This window comes from Protomyctophum parallelum (genome assembly GCF_964188405.1).
Source record: "Protomyctophum parallelum genome assembly, chromosome: 15".
Classification (NCBI taxonomy): Eukaryota; Metazoa; Chordata; class Actinopteri; order Myctophiformes; family Myctophidae; genus Protomyctophum; species Protomyctophum parallelum.
In genome coordinates, this window is record NC_139710.1 from 10049986 (window position 1) to 10075799 (window position 25814).

Sequence of the window (25814 nt, forward strand, 5' to 3'; positions counted from 1 at the left end):
ACAACGTTAGATTAGACCTGTGTCTCACAGTGAGACACAGGTCTAATCTAACATTGTACGTAACGACAGCGGACTCCTCTGGGCTCACCTCATCATGGTACCTGAAAGATGCAGCGGTCCAACGGGCAGACAGCGGCAGGCAGCCCTAGAGGCATTGTGGTTTGTTGTTCGTTGATTGGTGGCCGTGGCTGCTGCTCACCGTGGCCAGAACAGAGGCGGGATTAACGGGAGGGCGTTGCAAACTGCACCGCGCAGTGACAGACAGTGAGGAAAGAGAGACACACAAGCGAATTGTCAGCAGCGGCGCTCCAGCAGGGTGGAATTGGATAAACGTTGGGCTGTGCTCTCTCTTTAGATCATTCGTCTTTCAGGAATATTTTTATTTTCACCCGGGAAGGTAAGTTTCAATCATATATTATCTTAATTTGGCGGGGGGTTTCTTTCTTTCCGAATTGGTGTTTTTGCCGCGAGCTTATCTGCTGTGGCCATCAAGACAGGAAAGTGCATGCGCTAGCTAAACGAACCGGACTGGTCCATAGAATGTGAATTGGGTTTGCAGCTAGCGTTAGCCGACGGTTAGGTAGCCTACACATCTAGAATGCTCATCCATCTTTCTAAAGCAAGAGTAATCAGACAGTGTTTTGACCTGTGTCGTCTTGTGTTGTTAGTAAGTTTTCCTTGGTAGTCTTCTACATTATGTGTCCAGTGAGTCGCTCGTGCAGGGTGGGGTGGGGTAGCTAACGCTTACGGAAGCATAACTTATCAACGATAGATCCATAGAGGCGGGGATACAGGACAGGAGGTGTAGGCAGTGCAACCGCACCCAGGCCCGTGGCAATGGGATCTATTAATGTGAACCCCTCCAGCAATGAATAGTGGGCTCCACGACACGAGAACATAATACATACTACTGGGTACTGGCCAGGCTGGCCTTACAATGCTGGCTGGAAAGTGTGCTTAAAATATACACAGCTTTAAGATTAGCTCTACAATATAATATTGCTTTTAAAAAGTGACCTACTAATGAAATGACATACTATGGCCTATGTGGGGTCATGGTCGGGGTGACTGAGGACTAGGAGGAATGATGTGGAGTGTGGACTGACAGACATGCTTGCAACTGGGGCCATCATGCATGGTTCCTGTGTATCTGTCATGGTCTTTCACATTCCGCTTGTTTAGCCATAACACGTGGAAAAGTGTTAGTGAGAAAGTATGCACTATAGTCACAACAATAACCTAGAATCTCGTCGTGATGGGTTGCTTAGTGAATACAGAAAGTATTATACTCAACTGTGCTCGTGTACTTATAATTTATATAGAGCTTAGTTTCATTCATTATGTTGAAACTTGAAATCATACCGCTTTAGATAGAGATTTCTACCGAACCATGAGATGGACAAACTGGATAAGAACATGTGTAAAGGAATGGATGAGAGCTCTCCCTATACCACAACAGTTAGCTTAATGTATCTGTTATAGGGTGCACCGTGCAAGTGCATCTAGGGAATAGCCTATTGAACAAGTCAATTTATCAAATCTGTCAAACATTTATTTTATTTTATTGCACCTGGTTGCCAATCAAGATGGTCAGTTAAAAAAACAAAAATACATTGCATGGATGCATTTGGGACGTATTGTCAGTTTCAGGTCTCTCAACATCTTACTCAGGTGACCCAGCTGGGGGTGATCAAGTCCCAACCTTAGAGTATATATGAATAGAGACGGCACCCGAGTTCTCCTCCCATCCACTTGCATTAAGTTGCTCTAAAGCGCATGAGGCGATTTCACTCCTCCTTCCGGGTAGGAACAGAGTGCATTCTGGGATGGATTTGCCCCAAACACATGAACGCGCTGCCGTTGACTATCATTGCACGCGTTCACGACTTCACGTATGAAACGGCGTTCACGTGTCATCGTGAATGTGCACAATGATAGTCAACGGACCAGCATATTCATGTGTTTGGGCCCACGCTGCAATACCAAATTCGGCCACTATGTCCATTTCTCCTCAGGGTTTCATCCGGGTGCCGTCTCTATTCATATATACTCTAAGGTCCCCACACACCGAGCACGTTTTTCGGGTTTTTAGCAGCATTTCTCCATCGGTTTCCCGAAAAACGCGTTCAGTGTGCAACTACCTTTTACGTCCCAGTAGCTACCATAGTTATATAAGGATAGAGGGAGGACCGGAGCAACACATTTTGGTTGGCAAATGCGGAAGTGCAAACGAGCGCGCAATGTTAAACCCCAGCTGCATGGGGTTTCCTCGCCATAAATCCACGGGTCCGCCTGCAGTCCCCGCTCTAACCAGTAGGGCCGAGTGCTTCAACATTGGATAGCCTCTTTGGGGGCTTGGTAGCTACCCTCGATCAGTCCCATTAGGGAAAGACGGGGCCACACAATCCGATGCTCCGGAACTACTCTGCCGGAACTGGGTGTGAGAGGAACTGGCACGTGGACGGACTAGGCTCTGTGGGTTGACTCCTGCCTGGGCCCCTCCTACGTCTCACCAGGTCCATTCCTGCTATCACCAGGTCCAGGACCTGTGCGTTGCACCAGTCTCCCAGCACCGTTACGTTACATCAGATGAATAAATCCAATCATGTGGCATAAATAAGTTGAGTTAGATTTGCTGTGTAATTACCTACTTGGCTCTACTGTGGAACTGTGCCTAGTTTGAAACAACAGTTATCATATACTGGGAGAACAACATTTTGAAATTGATTGGTGAAGGCTGAAGGGTGTGTAAACGCTTGCAAATACTCCGGTGAGACAATAGTAGAGCTGGGTGATGAGCATGGTGTCTAATCTATGGTGATCTATGGTGAACCAAATCGTCCTTTGACTGTCATTATTCCATCATTGTGGCTGATGTGTTCACAAACGTCACATAATGACAACAAGTCAGTATGAGTTGTAATGGCCATGGTTAGTGTAACAAAAGTGTAAACTACTAAAACTACTACTCTGTACAACTATCTTACTCAATGTACTTGCATATTTTGGCTTGGGGGTTTTGGGAGTTCCTTGGTTGATTTTAGTTGTAATTCTTGTGGAGATGTAGAGCAGGTGAAGGCTGGCTGATAGACTGAAGGGGTTTATGTCATGTCCAGTGTCCACTTTAAGCACATCAACCTCTGAGGGCCCTTTTATGTTGCAATGCACAAGGTCTTTAGAAGTCCCCTGTCTGTTCTGAGAGAGGAAGTGAGGAAGTGGGTCAGGAAACAGAGGGAAACTAGAAAGAGGCAATTCTGGGAAATTGCAAAGTGTGGTTGCCTACATCGCACCCGTCGAAAATGGAATCGCTTTTGGCTCTGCGTTGATTAAGCCACCCTCGACATGTGATTCAGATTTGGGATGGATCGGACATTCCGTAAGTGAATTGTGGCGTTTTTTGTAAAATAGGCCCCTCCCACTAACTTCGGAAGACGATTACGGCCGAACGATACAGAATATCTAAATTCTGACTTTGCTGTTTTAATCGGATAGGTCCGGAGATCATGTGTACCGATTTTTGTGAGATTTGGACAAAATCTGTAGGAGGAGGATCAAAAAGTGTGTTTTGAGCAAAATTCAAAATGGCAGGAAATCTATCTAGACGCAAATGGGCGTGGCCTATATGGGGAGATGCGTCATGGCCCAAGGACTCCAGGGATTTTTTTTTTGATTTTACGACCTATGGTTCAAGAGTTATACCCCAAAAGGTAAAGTTGGCTGTTATAGCGCCACCATGAGGCCGACCGATATATTTCTAAGGTAATTAATTTTAGTAATTATTATGAATCTCTCCTCCAAGTCTTGTAAGTATAGCCCTTAATACGGTCTCAGAGGAAAAAATACTTGAAAGTGAGTTTTTGCATTTTCCCATTCATGTCTATGGGGAAATGTAATGCACTAATTAATTCATATCAATTAAACTATCCAACAAATGTCTTAGCAAAATACACGCACACGATTCCCGATGTAGCCCGTCGTTTTGACATATGGCTCGAGTGCGTGCGACAAACTGTGGGAGGTATAACACGACAAAATAAAGTTTATCTATAATAATAAAGAAAAATAAAAGGTCACAAAAGCAATAGTATGGTTGCCCTCAGGGCAACCACACTAATAAATAAAAGGGCAGAAAAGCAATAGTAGTGCGTACAGTCAAAACTGTGGGAGGTATAATGCGGCAAACAAAAGACTACTCCTGTGAAATAATAATAATACGTAAAGTGTTACAGTTACTAGAGTCTGGTTGCCCTTTGGGCAACCACACTAATTAAGCATGAGATGTGACGAAGTGTTGGTTAGGACTCAGGAGCAGACTTCATTTTTTATTTAACCAGCTGAACAAGGCAGTGATGTGCCGTGGAGACGAGAGAAGTGTCCTTTTAAGATTAAATTGTTTAGAAGTCTGACTTTCACTTCCACGGCAAGCAGCTACATGTATGCTGACCCCCATGTAGCCTTCTGACCATAGCCATACAAGACTTGTGTGACATTTTCAAGAAGTTGCTGGGTCTTACTCTTTACTTGTTTTTGTTGTTGCTGTAGTTCTCTTAATTCAGTGTTCATGTCACTGAAAATCGTTGCTTTTAGGAAGCTTGGCTGATCAGAGAATGGAATAATTGCATTTTGCACTTCATAGAATAGATTTCATGTTTTACCAGACCTCGTTCTGTTCACATGTTTGACATTCCTCGGTTTGTGTCAGGTCCTGTCTGTGTGAGAGAGCAGATGTTATCAGTACTAACTCTCAAGTAGGACTATTCTTGAAATATTTCAGAATGTAAAGACAGTTTTTGTTTGATTTTACAAATGTAATAATTTATTTTCTGATAATGTGTGAGGAGGGCAGGTGGGAAGATATCTGCACAGAACAGTAGTGTGTGACATTTGTACCCGCCTAGTGAGTGACTGTGGAAATCTGCAGTACATGCAAAGGTTAATCACACTCATAAGTCATCACTCCCTAACAGTCAATGTTACTGTGGAACACATGTACACACACACACACACACACACACACACACACACACACACACACACACACACACACATTACAGAACAAACATGGTAAGTTCAATTCAAATAAATCTCAACATCAGCACAGCAGCACATAGAGTACTGTGATTATTGCGAGACACTGGCCTCACCCTTCGTATCGTTTACCGTACCTTACACTTTCAGTTATGGCTAATAAAAGTTGTGATTGTTGTCCAATGTCCATGTAATACGTTTTTGATCCCCCTATAGACATTTCTTTTTTAAGACAATTAGTTAAGCATTGGTAATGAGGATTATTATTATTATTTATTCAGAAGGAATTCAAGTACCTTTCTCTATTTTCCCCATCCTGCTTTCAGAGCGTTATAATGCTTTGTAACACAAAACGTCCAGCAGATTGCACAGGCTAATAGTAATTCTTCCATTCATTCTTACACCCACATGACAACATCTGGTGAAATGGGGCAGTGGCCGGGAGGACTATTCATTGGGGGGAGGGGAAACTGGCTGAACAGGAAGAGGACAGAGCAGGCTCAGCCTGTCATATATGGAAGTACAGTATTTTTGACAGTGATAGAGTTAAAGTCTTTAGCACTCTAGCTGACTAATGTTATTAGTCAGGCTATTATTATTACTTTAGTTCCATTCCTGTTGCGATGTTGAATTATCATTAGATTTGTGATGTGAGTGATCCCCCACTTTCAATTTCACTTGTGAAAAATTAGCACTTCTAAAAAGTTTAAGAAGCTTTATAGGATTTCCCAAGAAGCCTAGTCTCTTTCAAAACTTGGAATTAAGTTGGATTATTGGATAAGAACCAGCTTAGATGGCAGCCTCCCTTTTGAGAGACAGTCAACATCTGATCTTTGAGCTTTAAGCTTTGTGTTTTAAATGTTCCTGTTATCGATATTGGAAAGTGCAATCTCATCATTTGACACTCAGCTATTGAGATTTTAGTCAATGTCTGGTATCTCTCCCTGGCTCAGATATAGCGGATGGTTCTCTCTGTTGTGGAGAGATTAATAATGAGGTAGCTCGTGGCTATTTGTCCCATGAAGTATTGGAAGAATTCCATGGGACACCCATCCAAATTATACATTCTGTTGCATACAACATTGTGTTTCCTATACTTTCCGTTGTATTTCACAATGACAGAGTAGTAGTGCATGGACCACATGGTTGCTCTGGGGCACAGAGAAGTGAAAAAGCAGCACCTTAACTCATTGTTGCTAAAAGTGCTGGAATGTAGCTGGAATCTGATCACAATGGTGGTCCATGGACTTGGATACAGGAAGGGGATTTAGGTGGCGTCTCATGCGTTCTTGGTGACAAAAGGCGAAAGGCTGCCAGTGTATGTAGAGCAGTGATGCGACAGCATTGGGGGTGAGAACCATGGGAGACTATGGGCAGCAGACTGTGGTCTAATGTCTACTCTATGTAGTAAAATATTTTGTGCTGTGTGTAACAACTAGCTTTCTGCTCCCCATGTGTTTAATAAAATCTGCAGTGATGTAAATATGCTTTCAATCCCGAGACCCAGGGGTGGTGTTTTAGATGGGTCCCCCAGGGGGACCCATCTAAAACACCACCCCTGGGTCTCAATACTCATACAATGTCCCTATAGGGGGACTCCCCCTATAGGGACATTGTATGAGTATTGAGTCCTACTTACAGATTACAGTATTGCATCCCAGGACCCTCGGATGGTGACTTGATTGCGTCCTTTATCAAATTAGTGAGTATAAGGATGCAGGATGCAGGCTATTTGCATCACTGAATCTGTCAATCTGATCTCCTTTACAGGCCTGGTCCTCCTAGTTGAATATTACAATAACTGTGCTACACAAAAATGAGAAATCACAAGGATGTGGCAAATGTCCCCAAAGTTAACTGCAAAGTGTCTGCATGTCACTCTGCTTGCTGCAATGTGAGGTCTTAATTTCTGGTCATGACGGTCATACTCTCTGCCAACAGCTTCAGGGTGGACTGGTACCATTTGTGGGAAAACTCATCCTATTATGATAAAGTAGCTAGCTAAAGAAAATGCTTTGAGCTACACATTGTAACACCAGCTTTCTCAGAAGTAACGGTAAAAATGAAGTTAGTTGCATATGTTTTATATAAAAAGCCTGCATTGCTTATTTTGCATTTAGATGATCTCTTCAGATTCTGATTTAGGCGGTATCAAACTTTTTATATTTATTGACTGTTTTTGATCATTTTGATAGCAGTTTTTGAATAATGCCTAATAATGCCTGAATAATTGAAATATTGCCCATAAGTATACAGAACAGATACACACTTGGACAATTTGAACTGACTTTGTTCACCTTAGATTGGATCCCATACCCAGAATAAGCCCATATCATTCAGTCACACAAGGATGTAATATGAGTATTTGAATCCATGCTGTGTAGGCAGGTTAGTAGTTGCAATCTCTGTACCTGGATGTTGGAGCTTTGCACTTCAGAAGACTAGCTACTCATCTAGATTTTCAGATTGATCAGTAGAGCCACTTTCAGACATTTTTTATGAATGCAACATTCCAGATCAGTAGGATTGGACATGCAACAGAATTTATGCAGGCAGGACCCTGGCCTTGATTTAAGTCTGGGTAATATCCGCTCTCTTCTGTGAATGGATGCGGTGATTGTCCTGACGTATTGATGACGTTTCTATTGTTGAAGGGTGGAGCCTCACTCCTCCCGTGTGTTTGGAGAGAGAGAACTGAAAACCAGTTAAATCATTTGTTATATAATTCATGTGGGAGTAGCTAATGTGTGCGTCTAGTACCCAGACCCCGGCCATCACCTTATGAGTATTTACTTTAAAGAAATAGTTCACCCAGAAAAATGACTATCAATTACACCCCATGAAGCCTTGAATTCATGGAGATTTTTTAGTTTTTGTCACATTCCTAAGCCGGGTCATCGGTCAGTAGGAGACTCTGTAGGAGACTCCGGTCATCAAATTATTGGCTCACGACAAACTAAATCTCCTTGAATTCAAGGATGCGTCTGGTTTTCCGAGGCTACATTACAACCGGCTCGGTTGCCAGGTGGCAGTAGATGGATTAATGTGTGAATACATCTGCATGCCGCCGGACATTGTCCCGATCTGATTGTCTCCACCAGGCCGAAGGCATGGGGAGAGAGTATGTTTTGCATTCCGTCCGTCCGTGTGTGTGTCTGTGTGCCGTGTGTGTGTCTGTCTGTGAACAGCTAATCTCCGGCACCGTTAACCCGGTCGATGCCAAATTTTGCACACACACTCCCTGGATGCCAATGATGAACCTCTGCCCCAACATTTCCAGAACGGCCTGTTACAGCGCCACCAGGAGGCCGCTTCATGCAAAACAAGTTTTTGGACCGTACACCTACAGAATTTGTCCAAACATCACGCAAATTGGTACACAGTCTCTCTAGAGCCATTCAACGAAACGGGTCTTTCAGATTTCTCAGACTCCATCCTGATTGGCTAAGATTGGCTTCCAAAGTTCGCAGGAGTGCTCAGTTTCAAACAAAATGCTGTAAATCATGAACACCGGTTTCCGTGAAATTGTGCACGCACATTCCCACTAGTCCGAGGAAGAAATGCCACATGAACATTTTCAACTCAGCCTCATGGTGGCGCTATAACTGGCCGAAAAGTGTTTTTACCTCCAACTGCACGGATCTGTGGATAGTTTTGTATGCCAACTTCCTAGAGGCCAAGGAAAAACCTTTGCCTGGAATTTTTCACATCTGCTCTTTATAGCACCACCAGGAGGCCGACACATTTTCTAATATTACTCCTTCAGACTTTATCCAAATTTCACGCAAATCGGTACACATGCTCTGCCACTTGACCGTTTTCAAATCAGCCTCATGGTGGCGCTACAACAGGCCAATCCGCGAGACACACACACACACACACACACACACACACACGTTTATATTGCTCCTAAACATTTTGCCAAACATCACACACACACACTCCTATCCTCCTGGTGGAGACATGTGCCCAAAAGGGCACTTTTTCTAGTTCCCCAGTCTTTTTCCAGTGTTCAAATGTGAATGTGGCTTAGGTCAGTTGTCGCTACTTGGGTCAGTTGTAGCTACTTGTGTTTGTGAATGTAGGCCTATTTCCTCATTGCTATTGTATTTTACTGTCAGCCCTGTGGCTCATTCTCAGGGTGTGGCAGTAGTATCTCTGTTGCAGTCCTCTCAATGACAAACCAGTTCGAGTACAAATAGCCATTGACAGAACGGGATGGCCAAAGGCTTAATTAGAATGCATGAACGTCACCATGTATGGCAGGGACAACGTCCATTGCTTAAGACAAGTCACCAAAAAGGGTGCTGGAATCCTCAGATGTTTATATGTTTGAGACTACTTTATGCACTGCTGTAAAACACACACAGATTCATATAGCCTGCCCTAATACATTGCAGTAGCATACACATACTTTGTGAACTGTACTGGCTGTATCTTAAATTGAGATTATACATACATGTCTCTCCAGGACATTTATAATATCTAAGAGTCACTTTATATGCTATATTTTCACTTACACATGCGTTTCTTGTCTATTATTATTAAATAAGTATGGAATTATATTCTAGAGTCTACTCTAGACCTAAAATTATATAAAAATGTATTTTCTTCTTTAGCCAAACAAACTGTAACATAGGCTAAGTTAGGTAGTAAATAATGCTATTTATTTTAATGTAATATGTCTCACAGACTCACATGGAATCATGGGTTGTGAATAATGTGTGTGCTTAAGGTGGATGGACTGGATGAGTATTACTATACAATAAGAATTATTTTGACCTAGAGATTGTACAAATAATGATTTAGTCCTTTCAGAGACATTAGACAATTTAAGATTGGGTATTAGCTATGACGTTGGTGTACTTACGCAATGATCATCATTATGACCAAATGTTAATGTATGAGTACTTGATACTTGAATCACTGATGGCCCAAAGGCTAGATCAGTCACCCATCACTGTTGTGTTGAGACACCATCTCAACAGCACAGGCAAATTGAGGCAATAAAATAATGCATGCTGGCAGATATGAGCCATCTCTCTCTCCCCATCCCCACAGCTCTCTTCCTGCTTTTCAGTCAAGGCACAACAATTCCCCTTGGTCTTGGTTTAAATAGAACAGTAGGTAGCCGTTTGCCTCCCTGATTAATTATTATGTTTAGAGTTGAGAAGAAAAGGCTCCCTGATTAGTTATGATAGAGTTGAGAAGAAAAGGCTGCAAGATCTTACTCCCTGTGTGCCTAAGTCAAGGCTGCAAGATCTTACTCCCTGTGTGACCTCAATTCCTCCTTCCATTATCACTTCACATATTGTGCCCATTGCCCAATCCCTCAGGGCAGCCTTATTGATTATGTTGTGAGATTGTTTAATGTATATTGCACACATGGCACGGGGCAGGGTTGCAATAATATAGCTGCTTCTGAGATAAGTGTGACCTGGTAATATCGGATGACATGATGGAACAAGATATCTTGGCCTGTATGTTCAAGTTTTAGCTAGACTAACTACTGAAAGACACAACAGTAAACTTACCGACTTTTTCTGAGCTGTAGATATCTAATGTCTGTATGGAGTGAGATGTGGATTGCAGAGTAGGATGTTAAGCCTGTGCTCACAAACCACGCCATATCACTGTGATTTTTACATCACTTGACAACATCAACAGCAAGGTCTTGAGGCTCAGTGATGTTGAAATGCTGCACATCGCCTGTCTCTGACACATTATTAACACCCCGAACGCCCAGGGTTATGTAATCCATTAACTAGGGATGCACCGATCCGGCTTTTTGGCATTCGATACCGATTTCGATACATGTGGGTCCAGTATCTGCCGATACAGAGTACCGATCCGATACCCCCCACAAAGAAACGTAATAACCTAATAAGCTGTATGCCTCACTGTGTGGAGTCTGGAATCATTATTTTGTGTAAGGCAACATCAAGGCTTGACTTAAACATTACTTTCCCAACTTTGTAAAACAAAATGTAACAAACACAGATATAAATGCACTGAATTATTTATTAAATAACTGTGCAACAATTAGACCAGGTTAATGTGTGCGCAGGCTAGCCTGGCTGCATTCCACATGTTATACTGTCAATACTACACTGCTGTGTCACAGAGGAGGTAGAGTTGTTTTCATACTGTAATTACACATAATTATCGGATCGGATCGGATAATGGATTGGCCACGATCCGATACCCGATCTAGAATTTTAGCCTGGATCGGCGCCGATCTCCGATACGAGTATCGGATCGGTGCATCCCTACCATTAACCCATTCTGAACGGGCACCCATTTTGGTGTCAGCATCATGTTATGCTTTAGCTATTGAAAAATAGCAGATCTACAAGCTCATATCGCGCCACCGAGTGGCGCGATACGAGCTTGTAGGTCTGCTATTTTTGAAAAAAATCGAAGAACGACTGACATTTTTAGAATCTGATCTCAGGTCAGAATGGGTTAATCAGACCAGTGTGTGTCCAGTGGAAACCTCGTTATGAATCTGATCTCAGGTCAGAATGGGTTAAATCAGAGCGCCCAGCGATTTATAGCAGCGGAGCACATTTAGCGACGGACCGGATTTTATCCCGGATGTAGCTGAAGTAGCCAAAACACTCGAGGCGACGGGAGGTATGATTTAATTCTAACGCGACTAGCGACGGGACCGCGGTGGGCCGTCTAACACATAATCTTTTCTTAGAATTGGACGGAATGATTTAGATCAAGAGTTATTCACGTTTTAAGATTTTCGATCTCGTCGGCTAAAATGGGGGGGAACATTTTCGATGACGTCCCACCGGAAAATAACATTGAGTGTTGCGCAACAGACTCTCCCAGCCTGTGGAGCGATGCGATCGGTTTTGATATAAATAATCTCAGTCCTTTTGATCAATCTCCGTCTTGAGTGCTGGGCGTTACTAATTGATAAGGCCAAGCAAAATAATAGATTGGTCTCCGGTTGGCATTTTTTGGGCTGAGTCGGTAGGGAATTTATTTTATTATCTTTTTCCCCTACGGCAATGATGGATAGGCTTCTTTTTTAATAACTTAAATATTTGCCCGAGTATAGCTAGCTAGTGCTACAGGTTAAAAGACAAAAAACATTAGCTAACATTAGCTAGCTAGCTCACACACACTACACAGTAGAGCTCTTCAAGGGTCCAAATTTTTTTTTCTGAAATCCAAAATAAATCTGTGACATTCCGAGAGACCCGACTCAGCCAGGCAGACATGCATGTGGACAGACAGACAGAGAGTGAGGTTCTCTATAGGCTGCGTGCTGCAGTAGAGGGTGAGAGGGGGAAAAAAGTCTCATCTCTTAAGAGTTTTAGCAGAAGCAGATACCGGTCTTGGCTGAATGGAATATTAAGGCACGACACTCAATGCATGCAAACAGCTCCTACTTTGCCCTCTTCTTTATCCACATGTGGGGAATGGGATACACAGGAGAGTTGTCATGGTTGCTTTAAACCTTCTTATATTCATTTGATTTGAGCTTTGCTAGTTTGCTTTCACCTCGTTGAGGTGGTCAACACTGTCGGGATTCGTATATAAAGTATAATTGCACACCGTTGTTTTCATTCAAATCAGCCAGACAAAGACAAACCAGTACACAGTAACGTCAACTGTCAATCCACCCGTCGTGCTCTCCGGGACGGAGAAGCCCGACTTTTCTCTCTCATAGTAGCCTAAGTCGAGTACATTGTTAAACAACTTGAAAAACTTTGGCTTTGGGCAGGTGTAGGCTACGTTTTGTTGGGCTGCATATATATCCATATATAAAGACCTTTTTGGTCTGAGGGACTTGGTCGGATTTTGACCACCAAATGCCAATAAAATCATCTGGGTTGCGCATATTTAATAGTCTGTCGGAAACCGGAGACCAAAGTAATATTTTGCGCGGCCAAAGGTGGAGAACTCCGTCCTGTGCGCTCAGGGTGTTAAGAAAGGATGCATTCAAAATGATCAAATCATCATCCACGGGACGCATACCTTGTAAATGAACAACAAATTTTGTGTTGAAACAATGTTAGAAAACTTTAGAAATGTCCCTGTAAACAACAATTGCAGCAGACATCTACATTTTGTGCATACACAGACGAGGCACGAGGAGGAGCACTTTTCTACCGGTCACGGGTGTCATAGTGACCCGTAGAAAAATTCTACCCCTCGTGACTTAACTATGCAATCACAAAAATTGCTGATAATTCCTCATTATAATTTAAAACATAGCTGGGTTTCCTTCAGGGAAAAAACCATAGCCTGGGGGGGTGCATGTGGGGGCTGAACGTGTGCATGAACTGGGGCCGCGCTATATGGACAAACGTTCATGCCATTGTGGTAGCCTATATCTTTCTGACGACTTTAGTCTCAGCGCTGGACAATTTGTCTCGACAGTGCACCGAAACACTCGGCCGAATTCCAGCATAGTGATATAGTTGTATAATAACATAGTGGTAACACTTGCTATGCAATCCATGTCTATATTATGTATTATTATAATCTGCTTATAAGTTCTAACACTGTATAATTATAGTTACAAGCACTCATAAATATTCTTTATGTAAATTATGAAGCAATTAATTATGACATATACAGTCTTGTATTATAATACTTCATAATTGTTTTTTCTCATCTGATCATCCTAAATTCCTAATAATAATCACTGTTATGGTGTTATTATAACTGACTCTGAATGTTCACTATGCAATAACCAAACAAAACACTTTAGTCAGTAATAAGTCATAAGTAAAGCAATATGCTGTACACTATTAACTAGAAAAAAAATTCACGTAAATTGCACGCTGCGTTCATGATTTGAGGCTTTTTGTTTCAAACTTTGAAAACCAATGTTTGCCAATTAGGATGAAATATAAAATATCGGACAAATCCATCTTGAACACATGACTATAGAGATAGTGTCTAAGGATTTGTGGGATTTTTGGGCAGAATCTGGAGGAGTAATATAAAAAAAAAGTTTTTCAAAAGTCTGCCTCCTGGTGGCGCTATAACAGGCCGTTCTTGAAATTTGGCATCGATCGGGTTAACGTTGCCGGAGATTAGCTGTTCAAAACATACTCTCTCCCCATGCCTTCGGCCTGGTGGAGACAATAATCAACAGTGATGTTTTACATTCAGATTAGATTTGAGGGGTGGAATAAAATTGAGTGGTCATTGGTCAACTCAAAGTGTTTTACTTAAACATCATTCCCAGCTAAGGAGCTTGGTGTGTATGATGACCATTTACCATAAAGTTCACATCCTAATTCCTGACTGTTCCATTTAACAATATTATTGTTATGTTCTTGCAGAGAAATACAATTATAATGTACAATTATAAGCAGATCATAATGAAAACATATAAATGTATGTTTATAAGTTAACACGTTATAGCCATGTGATGGTAAGGTATGCACAGCGTAAGTGTTACCATTTTGTTTTACTTCTTTCTTTTTTTAAATATATTTTTTATTCCACGATTTTGTAACCCATTTTCCACTCCTGTGTCAATCATCTAATGTGATCCTGGGCTCTACACACCCTCCGCCAACCTGGGGAGAGCAACGGACTTGACTCATGCTTCCTTCATGCTTGAGTGTCCAAGTTGCTCCTTTACACCTGACAGGGGGGAGTTTCCCTGGTTGGACGTAGCACGTGGAAGGAACACGTTATTCCAACCAGTTCCTTTCCCCTCCATCAGGGTTTAGAGACCAGGATTACTGCATGTTTTTGTGAGGGTACCTACCCTAGGGGACACGGGGAGAACATGCAAACTCCACACAGAAAGGCCCTTTCGCCAACCCCGCCTTCGGGTATGGGCACTGATGACAGGAGGAGGAAACACGCCGCCAGCACCCACAGCGCCCCGAGCGGGAATCGAACCCAGGACCTTCTAGCTGTGAGGCGACAGCACTACCAACTGTGCCACCGTGCCCCGGTGTTTGTTTTACTTCTGATGATGATCCCCTCACTCCCTCAGCCTGGACACCTCTTGAATGATCACCATTACAATGACAAGAGTTCAATATCACTGGAGGCTCGTGAAGTGCACCTGAGCGAACTGCTAGGTGAGCGAGCGCCAAGCAGCCAATGGCCTCATGCGTCAACAAGCCTGGCACGTGGCATCCCTGTTGGCCATGAAAATGGGCGTGTATGGACTCCTCTGTTGGCTTGCTTTCCATTGATCTGACCAGTGGGTCTTTGAGGCCTTTCTGCCTGAGAAAGCTCCAGTGACCCAGATTAGTGTGGCCACTGTCACTGCTTGCCCCGAGGATGTGTCTGCCCAGTGCCTGTCTGACTCGCAGCGTGGTGGCATTTCCTTATTATTGCAACGCCCTCTCCATGACTTTGCTGCATGCATATGCTGGGCGAATAAATGTGTTGTGAACTTCGATTCAATACTTTAATGGAGTAGATCTCCCCAAAATGTACTTATTTTTCTATCAATTACACTCCCCATGAAGCCTTGAATTAATGGAGTTTCTTTTTAGTTTTTGTTGCATTTCTGAGCCAATAATGTGGTGATCACATCATCGGAGGAGTAGGGGACTCATCAAATTATTGGCCTAGGTATGCGACAAAAATAAATAAATAATAATAATCATGAATGCATGAAGGCTTCATGGGGAGTGTAATTGATAGAAAATGAGTAATTATTTTGGGTGAACTACAGTACTGCTTTAATAATGCTCGATATGGAAAAGGTAATATTGAGTTTAGTATTTATTTATTTTTTGCGGCTTACGCCTTTTTATTGATTTTTGAAGGGACAGACAGTAGGCTGACAGGAAACGGGAGAGAGATGGGGGGATGACATGCAGTAAAGGCCGTGTCGGGCTCGGGAGTCGAACCCGCGGCACACTGCGACTGGATTACCAGTCTTGTGCCCAGACCGTTACGCCACGGCCTGGGCCTGAGTTTAGTATTTTATAAATCACTGTACTTCCAAGTTGAACACAGGACTTCATTGTGCTTGCTTTTTTCTCAGTGGCAGCGTTCTTTGTTATGTGTAATTTTCAATTAAATTAATTAGATAACAACAAGGAAGGGTCAGAGACTCCACACCCACTGCTGATATAGGGAACGTTCTGATAAGTTATTATCCACAAATGGTTTTGTCATGAAATATACAGTATTACAGTTACATATCTTAGTTTCTTAAAGTTGACAGTCATTGTTAGTAGTTTACAGGGACAATTGTGTTTGGTTACTTTAGACCAGTATTTTCAGGATATACGGTTTCAGCATGGCCTCTAGCTCAGATATTACTAATAGTTTAGTAAATACTAGGGGTGCACCGATGTGGAAATTCTTGGCCGATAGTCACCGATGCCGATGTTTGTATACCGTATTTTTCCAAATGGTAGCCCGGGCTGTTAATATGCTAAATATCACTGGACTCAGACTCAGTGCACTGAGCGATATGCAGCCGCTCTATTCATCTCCGTACAAGGGTGTATTACCGGATTTGGCTGCAGAGCAGAACATCGGCTACTGCCATCGGTCAAAGTCAAGTTTTTTTACCGATGCACCGATGGCAGTTAACAAGGCAAACATAGGCCCCTACAGATTGTCGGCCGATGCATCGGTCCACCCCTAGTAAATACTAGTAATAGTGAATACTTGATGACTTGATTTTATATACCAGTAAGACGCCTGAAGTAAGCGTCTTGCTGAAACAACAGAGCTTCTTAATATGGCACAGTTGAGAAGCAGGAGTTAAAGAACTTCTGCTGAGGTGTGGTAAGAGGTGTCTGATGCTTGAGACCGGCGTGTGCATGCATCTGCTTGGGTGACCAGGCAGACTGCTGTGCAAGTGTTGGGCATGGGATCAACTTTGACCAAAAAATGCACAATGAAAAACGGGTATGGCCAGGGTTAATGGCCTTGGGCAGGGTTCATGGCCATATATAGCGTGAGTGTAAAGGGTTTGATGATGTCAGGTTGACATGCGTGATCATATATGGAGACGTGATGTCACAATGCGTGACCATAATGGAGACGTGGGTGACTCGACGAGTAGACGTGATGTCACGAAGCTTGACCATATATGGAGGCGTGGGGTGACGGATTGACTGACTGACGGGTTTTCATAGTAAATGCGACCTGCAGTTGCAATAAGTCATATAAAATGTTTTCAGTTAAACACTACACATCCCCCTAGTGATATACCAAATATTGATATTTGGGTCTAGTTCTAAACGGTACCAATGGTGAAGATCCACCAACGGTGAAGTAATGGCAGAAGCTTCCTCCTCCTGGCGAGCATTGTCAGGCAGAATGACACCCACTGGCCAAGCTTCACTGTCTGTTGCACAATCAGCAGCACACCCCACCCAAGTCACTTAATATGTATCCTTCTATAGTTGTAAAAGCTCTACCTCCCTCTATAAATGTGTATATAATGCCTCTAATTCACTGTTTCACAAACAGTGGGTCACTCGAGTCATGACCCATTTGTGGGTCATAGAACAAATCCCAATTTGTCATATGTCATATTTCAAAAGAATATTGTTTGTATACATTTTTCTAAGAAATCCCATAAATTAAAAAATATATAATTAAGAAGTAGTAAACAACAGTGATACTTGGTGGTGAAAATATGCTATTTCCATGCTCGGACTATAGGACTGGTTTGCACCACTCAAACTGAAAATAGCCGATCTACAAGTTAGCAACGTGGCGTGCACGCGTTGTGCACTTGTAGATCTGATATTTTCACTAGTTTGGGTCCCGGGCAAACGTCGAATCTCTCTTCCCTACTTTTGACCTGAAAAGTTTGAGAAGTTGGGAACCACTGCTTTAATCTATCTTATTGGGTCATTTTCCCAAAATCCTCCTTGATGGGGTTCTTGATCTTCAATGTAAGATTATGTTTTGCTAGCCTGGCTTTGGCCAGACACATGTGGATTCACTGACACCACCTCCCCGGTATGAGTCTGGACTTTGGCCCATAGGCAGAAAGTATGCCTATATGAGAAATCAGAAAATGATCGGGGCCAATCAGTGACTGCCTTTCAACTGCTGTCCGACGCAACAAGTTTAAGTTTCCGCAGAAACGATAAAAACAGCTCTAAGTGCAGTTATTTCAGATATAGACTCAGACATGTATATCTGACTATAGCTTGCTCATGTTTATGTAGAAAGTAGAAACTAAACGGTCCAACGGACCTTGTTTTTTAGCTCGGTATCTTTCAAGCACTAGCGCTAGCACTGTCAGCGTGTTATGCCAATTGGCTAGATGAGTCTGTCTGTCAAGGCACTTACGGGACGAAGTCCAGACCGGGGATGAAGCGAAAGTGAATACACGTTATCAGTCTGACTAAAGCCAGGTATGTTTTGCCTGGTTGCCATACAAATAAACGTACATAAAACAAACATTTAAGTAGCATCCAGTATGATTTGATCTGTCTCTAGGCAGAAGGCACATACTTTTGATGATCAAGCCATTGATCTTAATGATGTGTCAAGCCATTGACACTCTTGAATGATCATCTTGTATAGTGTATATATAGTATAGTTTAGTTTGAATAGTCTTCGTTCGGGGTGAGAATTGTCATAGTTTCTGTTTATTTATTCAGCGATAAAAACACGTTTCCGCCTCTACGGCTTTTGGCGCGTGTTATTACCACTGAATGAATACATAGTTTTGGGAGCATTAAAGTGCAAATAACATGCATTTTAAAACTGCTTTTAAACTCTTTCAGCGCCACCTGGTGGTCACCAGTTTAGGCTTTGGTTGCCAATTCGCCCATTATATAAAAAAAGAAAGAAATTGTAATTCTATGCATGTAATGTGCATGTCATCACCTGTACACCAGATTAGAGGAATTTTCTAAATATGAAAAAAAGGGAGCACGTCTTGTCGCCCGTGGCATCCGGTCCATAATTGGCAATAAAACGTCTTGTCGTTTATGGCTCTTAAACTGTTTTAATATTTAATATCATATTGTCTATGTCCCTCAAAGTTATCGCTATTTCTCGAAATAGCCTACCTGCACTCTTGGACTTCTAATAATTTCTGTTTATACTTTACTCTCTACAAAAATGTTTATAATATATAGGTTTGTAGTTCGTCACTGATTATTCCTCAGTCTCTGCATTGCTATTTATTCTTCAATCCAGTTCTTGCATAGCCATAAACCATAATGTAACAGAACTAACAGAATTGGCCCAGGTTTGTTCTTCTGTCAGTGGTTGGCTTGGCTTTTATAGCATTATAACATATGATAATGATAAGTAACATATCCTCTTCTATTTTGTGTAGTGCTGTGTTTGGTGTGACTGCCTGGTAAACCTTGTGCAGGCCCATTTGACCTCAAGAATATAGATTGTTTTGTTGAGACTAGCTAAACTATTGTGATAATGTTGTGTTAAGAACAGTGCACAAAGACAATACCCTCACTTACAATTTTATTGCAAATGAACAGGCAATAGCATTCCTATCCAGACTGTAGACATTATGGTAACAAGACAGTTTTCATTAGCCAGTACTAAGAATCCTCCCAGGGTGACCAATAAAACTTGTTTGTGTGGATGCCTGTTCTTTCCTCAATGCAAAAGTCTTGTGCTGTTCTCAGTTCCTCTCTGTTGTACATATTCATGACTTAACGTCACATTTTTACTGGCAGGGCATGGGGTTGATATTGGACAAGCAATTATATTCAGGTTGTTGAGATCAGTAGTTTACAATCTTTGTTGGCTTCAGTACCCCCATTACCCAACTACAATATTTTGTTCAGAACTCTGCAAGAGAAAGCCATAGCTGCCTGTCATGTGATGCTATGAATGAATGAAAACCTAATTTGTGAAAAATGTATTATACAGTATTACAAAGAAGAAGAAAAATGGTGAGTGAAAGATTTGCAATTAGTTCTTCCTCAGCATATTTATTTTAAAATGTGGCTATAACATTTCAGTTATACTCAGTTTTAACTGTTTTGTGGTAAATATGTTCAAAATAATATAGGGACAAATAAGTACTGCATTAAATTCAATAGCGGATGTGCTACTTAATTTGGTTTAACACTTTACAGTTCAGCAAGTTGTGTATTCCATTTTCCACTTTATCTTGCGTACCCCCGTAAGTCTGTGTAACCAGAGGGGAGCACACACACGTACACCAATTTTAGAAACACTGGTTTAGATAACGGTTGTTCCAGACTCCTTAGTGATTTCTTGTGTTTGATGTCATGCATTTCAGTTTTCCATTATTTTCCCTGTATTTATTTAAAGGACTTCGACAACTACTTGCCTTCTGATACTCTAACCTTACAAGGCATAATTTGTGTTGCTGACAGTGTTTCTTTTTTTTTAATGGCCATGCCTTTTTAGTTTTGACCATAACACGTTATGTTTCTTTTTTACATTCCTGTGCTGATATTTTCCTGATGTTGCTAAGCAGCAGCTCTGAGTTAGTAAACATGGCCTGGAGACCTCTTCGCAACTTGGCAGAACCATTAGCATAGTCGACTCGAGTCCGAGGCATGAGTGAGTCACGGCTTGACACTGACCAACCCAAATGCATTTTCCTGTTCAACCTCAGTGAGGTGAATCTTCCACAAATGAAACTAAGCCATTGATGTTATTTTGTCATGTTCTAATTTTCGCTCCTTTTACTAACAATATGTCGCTCTAGTGTTGCTGCGATTACTCGGGTCATACATTTTTATTTTGAGACATATCGTGTTCTGTTCACTCACAAGAGAACTAGAAGAGCATGAATGACAGGGGACAGCGTGGTAATTTGCCAGTGTTTTTGAACAAGCATACCTTGTAACATTTGTGAGCATGTCTGTGACTTCAAAATGATGGAATCCACCGGTGGTGTTTGCGTCGATGAGCGGCTGTATTTGTCGCAAACATAAATTACAGACCTAATAATCCTTTCCTCTTCATAATGATTCTGCAGCAGTAATATACCAATAATGAAAAGTAGAGCACAAGGAGCTTCTTTTGGTGGTATTTACTAGGCATGTAATTACTTAATTTCTGTGCAACAACTGTAAACATGCTTTCTTGTTTAGAACCTAGCTCGAGTTAACATGTAAAAAAAAAAAAAGCTTTCTTTGATGGCATCTTAGGATAGGTGTAGACCTATTTGACAGTGCAGAAACATAATTTCCTTCCTGGATGTATGTATTAACATCAACGACTCACCTGGGCACAGACACACACAGCTCCCCTCTGCAGGCTTCTACTACTGAAAGTGACTGCATGGAGTCTGTCTCATTTTAAATAGTACATTTCATATCACACACACATGATTTACTAGCCCCCCTAAAAAAATGTTAAATGTCGGCGGGATTCACGAGGATAATCGTCAGGATTAATATCGATTTATATCGATATACGATATATCGTTACATGCCTAGTAATTACTACTAAAAGCACTGTCTTGCAAGTTGGGAAGTGGAAAAAGTACAAATACTGTACAAGTGTGAAAATAAGTGAAAAGGTGTGAAAGCGGGACAAAAGAAAAGTAGGCTTTTCAAAGGGAGACAGTCTGAGACACATGGTTTGGAGAGCAGCAAGGTGCTTGCCTGAGGTTCACTGGTTGGGTCAGGTCTTGAGCAAGCCAGGACACCTGGTCATCTGAGATTCCAGACATCACAGTGCACTGCCTGTAGTAGACCAATCTGCACAGTACACACCCAGTGTCATTTCAGTGAACCATTTTCTCTTGTAAAATATTTGTTAAAGGTACTTGTGGTTTCAGATATAGGACCCGCCCTGTTGTAGGCCTAATTAAATAGCACTTAACCTTTTAAGACCTGAGGCCGATTCTATAAATGCCTTCTAAATCAGTACACTTTCAAGATTTTTCTAAAACTTTCAAAATGAGTATATGTACAGTACAAGCTTGCAGCACGGCACAAAGTGATGCTCTGTGAGCTTGTATATCTGCTATTTTTTTATAGCAAACGCTAAAATCTAAAATTACCCGGTTTTAATAGGTTAAATAAGAGGATCATTACTTTGATTTCTTTGGCCAGATTACCAGTCAAGGTTGTACACATTGTCTACACAAGTCTATTGTTGTGTAGTCCTTAATTTCCCTTTACTCCTCCCTTTGAGAGAACACTATACTCCAGCCAAGAGAGCATGATAGTCCCATCAGCAAACCCAGTAGCAGCTAGTGCTAATTGAACACTTGAAGTGACCCTTCTTTAGCCTGTCATAGAACCACGTGCCTGTCAGACAATCAGTTTAATATTAATGCCATGGCTTGTGACATCTAGAATTTATGTGGCAAATACTATATTTTGTTATCGGAAGCAGAACACTTTAAATTATTCGTGAAATTATGATTTTGTTTTTAGGAAGATGAATTGTTAGATTTCCATGTCATATAGGTCTATGCATGCTTATTGCTTTGACTTAATGAGTGGAAATATACGTGTTTAATATATTTTTTAATTTAAATACTTTTACTGAAATCTGGTTGCAATGCAATCAGGGATATAAAATAATGGCAGTGTTCTCTCCTCCGCGTCCCATACCCTTGGTATCCTGAAGTGGCCTGCTCACTCCTCATGGAGTGAGCAGAAAGCATGAGGGGCTCTCCGGGTTGGCAGAGGGAGAGTAGTGCCCAGGATTACAGTTTAGGCAATTGGCACCGGGTGAAAAACTGGGTTACAAAATAGTGGGATAAAAAATGTGAAAAAACAAGGCTAGTATGTGATGGATGTAACTAAGCTGACTGAGAGGGGTGTGTGCGCGCCTTTCCTACACAGGGAAATCCTGGGAAAAATGTGAATAATTAAAAAATGTGTGGTGAAAATCTTCCTTTAAGATAGCCAAACTGCCATGACATTTCTAAACATGTTGTTCAAGCACGTGATTTGAGACCCAGTGAGTCTCTCCACTCTAGGCTAACTGTTATCCTTGCACAGCTTCTACTACTGTAGTAGTAGGCAGTGCTTGAGTTTCATCTCTCGTGTTAGATCTACAGAATAAGGACTGCTGGTCTCTGTAATAGTATTCAATAGTAAAATGTTGGCTAATGGCAACAATTATTATATTGCTGGATATAGGACCAAAGGACAAGGCTAATGTAAGATAAATTAGGAGTTGAAAAGGTCAAGTGAGAAAATTTTGGAGGTTTTTGACTTGGTGTCAGTTGGCCTTTGACGCAGAGGGCAGGATTGTTGATTTAGTTGTGGGTTCACATGCAACTTCCACTGTAGCCCAGCTACCTTTGGTATATTATCTATAGTTACTGGTGGACAGTAGGTAAACAGACCTCAGGTTGCTCAGCCCTTAACATAAAAATGTCCTTATTGAGTGTTTTCTTTCCTTAGAGACTATACTTTGATTAAGAAAGATCAAACTTTTCCGTGGTTGTGTTTACATGAAAACCAAACATGAGTACTGTGAACAAAGGTGAGTGGCTTGGTGAGAGGTTCTCTAAGCAGTGGCAATGGGTGAGTACTGAGTAGGCCTTCCAATTGTATGCTGTGCAACCAAGAGGACGTATTATTAATTACCTTTGAACTAATTAGCCTTTCTCTCCAGTGGCATTGGTCTGCAATGGACAGAGGGTCTTTGATGCATGGGTATGATAGGAACATTTAATGTCACAAATTGATTACCTGGCCAAAATAATAGTGATTATGCCTATAATCATCATTTGCTTAAAACTCTTAAAGGAGAATTCCATGCTAGAAGGCTTTTTTACCTTTATTTGTAGTTGTTACGTCCCCACCAAAGAGGTCCAGGTGTTATTTTGTGCAAAAGTGCATTATTGGCTATTTCCCCTAATATAAGCACTTTTTGTGCTAATTCGCTTATTTCCATCGAAATAAGTAGTAAAGTGTGCCGCTTGGGAAACTATTTAAATTATGAAGAGAGAATATATACACATTACACAAAACATTTATTTTTGAGCGATGGAAATAAGCTAATTAGCACAACACCCCAATGCCCCATTCAATTCATTGAGGGCTTATGGTAGGGGAAATGGCCAATAATGCGCTTTTGCACAAAATAACACCTGGACCTCTTTGGTGGGGACGTAACAACTACAAAAATGGTAAAGCCTTCTAGCATGGAATTCTCCTTTAAAACGGTACTGAAAACACATTACTGGTACTCCTTACATTTAGTTATAACCTGCTATATGCTTTGTCGACCGGGTTCCCCCTCCTTTTTCCCCTCTCTACACCATATCTTTTCACCAAAACTAGCCAATCTACAAGTTCACAAAGTGTTGCATTGTGACAAGTTTTTTTTGTGAGCTTGTAAGATCTGCTATTTTGCCAAATGTATCCCTATTAACAGTCTCTCAAGCAAGACAACAAATTAATACTATAGAGTCTGGAACAGTGCCTCCTGAGTCCTGAAAGCTGATGTATGTGTGAAGGTCTGATCTATATCAACTAGAAAAAGTGCACTTCTGGGCACAGGTCTCCACCAGGAGGATAGGAGTGTGTGTGATGTTTGGCAAACTGTTTAGGAGTAAAGTTGTACACAGGTCTCCACCAGGAGGACAGGAGTGTGTGTGATGTTTGGCAAACTGTTTAGGAGTAAAGTTGTACACAGGTCTCCACCAGGAGGACAGGAGTGTGTGTGATGTTTGGAAAACTGTTTAGGAGTAAAGTTGTACACAGATCGATGCAGTTATAGGTCAAAACAGGAATTGCCCTGTTATAGCGCCACCGTGAGGCTGTCGTCCTCGGCCTAGTGGAAATGTGTGTGCGGAAATTGCACACTGCATTTGTGATTTGTGGCATTTTGTTTGAAACGGACCGATAATGCGAGTTTTGGAAGCCAATCTTGGTCAACCAGGATGGAATATGGGAAATGGTGCAGATCCGTGTTGATCACATGACTATATACCGAATTGTGTGATGTATGGATAAAATGTGTAATGTACGAGTAATCTACAGAAATGTGTTTTGCCAAAATCAGCCTCATGGTGGTGCTATTACAGACAGTTGTGGAATATTTGGGGCAGAGGTTCGTCGTTGGCATCCAGGGAGTGTGTGTGCACAATTTGGCATGGATCGGGCCAACGGTGGCGGAGATTTGCTTGTGACAGACACACACACACACACTCTCACACACACACACACACACGGACGTGGTCGTGTTTTCTACTTCTTCAATAAGGTAATCTATCTATAAATGCACCATGTGTCTGTACGTACGTGTGTACGGCTGTAATGCACGTAACTCGAGAACCGTTATCCCAGCGAATTCAAATTCGGTACACGCGTTCCACACCCCCACAGGGAGTGCAGTGCCTGGTGTCCAGACGGTCGGACCCACAGTTGTCCAGAACCGCCACAAAAGGCCTCTGCCCAGGCTCTGGACAGGGCCCCTGCCCATGCTCCATAAGTCCATATATGGAGCTGGTCTGTTCTGACACCACAACACTCGTACGGGTATTGCATAGCCAGGTGGGGCATGGATCTTCAGTTCAAGCGCCAGAAATGGCAATATCCTCAAAGGCTGCCTACGTACGACATCAGTCATTTAACGCCTGTCATCAACATATTTGGGCAAAGTTTCAGCCTAATCCCACCTGCAATTGACTTGCTGTATAACATTTCAGTTCTAAAAAATACAAAATCTTCATAATATGTGGGGGAGATTAGCCCTGGACAGACAACCACAGTCACACACACACCCCGTACTGTACACACACAGACACTCGTCTAGATGGCTTGCTTCCAAGGAGCCCCTGTAACCCGAACAACACTGTGTCATCAAACACTACTGCTAGACTGGTGGCCTAGAGCAGGGGTAGGCAACCTTTGGCATCGGTGCCAACATTG

General features: G+C 41.9%; 1 protein-coding gene across 1 annotated transcript in view; it reads left to right on the top strand.

Annotated features, from left to right (window-relative positions):
* The first annotated feature begins 262 nt into the window (after positions 1-262).
* coro1ca (coronin, actin binding protein, 1Ca) overlaps positions 263-25814 on the top strand; it is a 55556-nt gene continuing 30004 nt past the window's right edge. Inside the window, exon 1 of the mRNA XM_083784779.1 lies at positions 263-397. The gene's annotated coding sequence lies outside the window, so the exon portion shown is untranslated. The remainder of the gene's footprint in view (positions 398-25814) is intronic.